Source organism: Impatiens glandulifera, chromosome 7, assembly GCF_907164915.1.
Source record: "Impatiens glandulifera chromosome 7, dImpGla2.1, whole genome shotgun sequence".
NCBI lineage: Eukaryota > Viridiplantae > Streptophyta > Magnoliopsida > Ericales > Balsaminaceae > Impatiens > Impatiens glandulifera.
Window position 1 is genome coordinate 24,066,074 of NC_061868.1, and position 3,356 is coordinate 24,069,429.

Below are 3,356 nucleotides of genomic sequence, written 5' to 3' on the forward strand. Positions count from 1 at the left end.
ATTGTGATGACTCCCCACCAGCAGCCACTACTATCCAGGTTTTATCCTTCTACCTCACTGTAGGTTAGGGTGCAAATTTTTATGATCAAACCTCGAACCCACGTTTTCCAAAAACTAACACTGTTTTATTCAAACTCGGTTCGAGAGGGGCCAAGGAAGGGGTTAAAATATTTGTATATATTTTACCCAAATTAGACCAAGGAAGGGGTTAAAAATATTCAATTAGGATTTATTCATGATTTATGTTTAATTCATGACTTAAACCAATTAAATAAAATACCCCAAAATTCCCAAAAATTCCCAAAAAAAATAAAATATGATCATAATTGTTATTATGAATCTAGAAATATTTTTTGTGAAATTTTTGGTGAAAAAATGGATTTAAAAGGAATTAAATTCGATTTTTTAATAACCTTTTAAATAAAATTAAAATTGCATAATCCTGTGTGGCTGATTTTATGTTTAAACTTTGCAGCAGGATTCTGGACCATCAGATGAGCGCCCAGATCTCATCCGACAGCCCACAGCGCGCCTGAAATCCAGCTGTAGCAGAACTACGTGCGCGCGCCCGCACCGGATCAACTAACGGGATGGACTAACCCCGTTAGTCAAGACCGCTGACCGCGGACGGAACGCTGACGGCGTCAGGCGAAACGACGTCGTTTCAGCCGTCTTCTTCGCTGGGACGCAGGGGTCGCCGGAATCGCGACCTCGCCGACGAGTTTCTTCCAGAAGCTCTAACTTCGGCTACTAGTGATCAAATCCGTTGATTTTTTCGCCCACGTGATCCCATCGTCAGCGCCTACATTTCCCCCTTATCTAGAAGCCTTATCTTCCCCGGGATAAGGCTGCCACGAATTAGGGATAAGAACGCCAACGATCAAAAAAACTCAAATTGGCTTTCTACAGCCGACCTTCGAGCCCTATAAATACTCCCCTACCCTCCTAATACCAATCCATCAAACAATAACCAGGAATTACACATCAATTCAATCCGATTGAAGACCTGCAAAATCCGGCGAAGAACAATTTTTTTCAAAACTTTCTCCAGCGAGCCAAGCTTCGATCCAGGCTTCTGGATCACTTCCAGCAACTCCCAGGAATGTTTTCCAGCTGTTGGTATGATTCCAGAAGCTTTAAATATTGATTTGTAATTGAAAACTTTGAATTTCTTCAAAATTTCTTGTTTGATCACTTTGGTCATATTCTTATGCTTGATTGTATGATTTCTTTGTACAGAATCATTATATATATCACGTGTAAGTTTTTTGTTAAAAAAAACCGATCAAATCAATCTAGAACAGAATTTTGCAAAAATCAGTTTGAAAATTTGATTTTTTGAAATGTTGTGTTCTTGGTTTAAACTTGGATTTGTTGATCCAGATTGTTGTTATATATGTTTATAAACATGTTTGAATCATTTCCAAACAACTGTAATCAAGTTTTGATCATGTTTGATCAAAATTGAAATTGGAGAAAAAAGCTTGAAAATTTGAATTTCAAAACTTTGTGTTCTTGCTTTTAATCTGATTTTGTTGGTTCAATTAGTTGTATTACATGATTAGATGATTTATAAGTAACTGTAATCATGTTTTGATCATGTTTGATCAAATTAAAATTTTGGAAAAAAAGGTTAAAAATCTGGATTTTTGAAATTTCATGTTCTTGCTTCTAAGTTGGATTTGTTGATTCAATTAGTAGTTATACATGATTCCTAACATGTAGGGATGAATTTCAAGTAACCGTTTCACTATTTTGATCATGTTTGATCAAATTTGGTTTTTGAAAAAAGTTAGATTTTGATTCAATCTTCAAAAACCATTTTAATGATGTAATGATGTTCTTGTTTTGGTATGGATTAACTATATTCATCATTTCAAAGCTAATGGAACAAAAATCAGGCCTTGAAATGGCCTAATTTAAAAGATCCCAAAATTTGACCTAGAAATGATGTTTTAAAATTAATTTTCTTATGATCTTCAAAATCGTGATTTATGTTAGGGCTTTTGTTCTTCATGATCATATGAACCTACGGCAATTTACGGATTGTGATTTGGACATTCCAATCAAAAGTTATGGCCTTCTGAAGTTTCGGACCAAAACAAGAACACCAGGCCCTGAAATTTTGCCTTCGTGCCGAGAAAAACAGGCCAGGACCGAGCCGCGCGACCGTGGAAACCGCCCAGGACCGTGCCACCCGACCGAAAAAGTTGTCTTAGGGCCGACAAAACTAGCCTAGACCTAATTAACCTAGGACAAACCTTGCCACTTGACCTATGATTGAACTTGACACCTAACCTAGGACTAACAACTAAACCTATCCTCAGCTTAGCCTAGGCCAAACCATAGCCCTAGCCTAGTATCAAACCCCAACTTAACCTAAGACCGTTATAGCCCTAGGCCTAAGTCCGAACCCTTACTAAAAATTGAACTTCTTCAACCTTACTAAGCCCAAATTGACCAGATCGGACTCGAACCTAGGGTTTAATCCTTAGGCCCGTTTGGTTCCAATTTTCAAAAAAATCCAAAACTATTTTGGAATCAAGCCCCCATTTTCTAAAAAAAATGGTATTTTTAAGGTCATAAAGTAATTCTCAAAATTCTCTGGGATGTTTCCCAAAGAAATTTTCTTTTGCTAGGTCTTGTTTGGTTATACTCTCTAACATCTTTTTCTGATATTTTCAGGTTTTGTTAAATCTGAACCCCAACGCAACAAGTACACACCTCCTTTAAATAATTTTGTACAATTATTTAAAGTTTATCTTCATTTAGAACCCCTGGACTACTAATTAAAGATAAGGAATGTTATAATTAGATTTATAGAAGCCAGACTTTGTCTATTTTAAAAGGATTTTGAAAACCGTCCTTAGGCGGGCGCAAAGGACATAGCTCGAAAGCCCTTTCCCGAGCGTAAACAGACAACGAACCACTTTTTTTAGAAACTCTGGTATAAATACGTTTGTACACGTATCATTTTATTGATTTTCATAAAATCTCTTGGCGACTCTGATTTTCAAATAAATAATCTTTAAATTGATTATGTTTAATTGATTTAAATCGGGCAGGTTAAATTGTTATTCAGCCTCCTAGATTATTAATGTTTGAACAAAAGATTAATTATTTTACATAATTAATTTATTACTGCTCCAGGTATTCTCAAAATCTTTTAAAAATTAAATGTTTCATTTTAAAAGATGCCTGGTACGCAAACCAAGGTGAAATCATTGTACCTCGAGCTGCCTCGCGGTAGTCCTTCCATATTGCCATGTGTCTCACAAACACGTGATAAGCTATGGAACGGGACATAGACCCGGGGGGGGGGGGATAAAACGGTGTTACAGTATCCATTGAAAGAG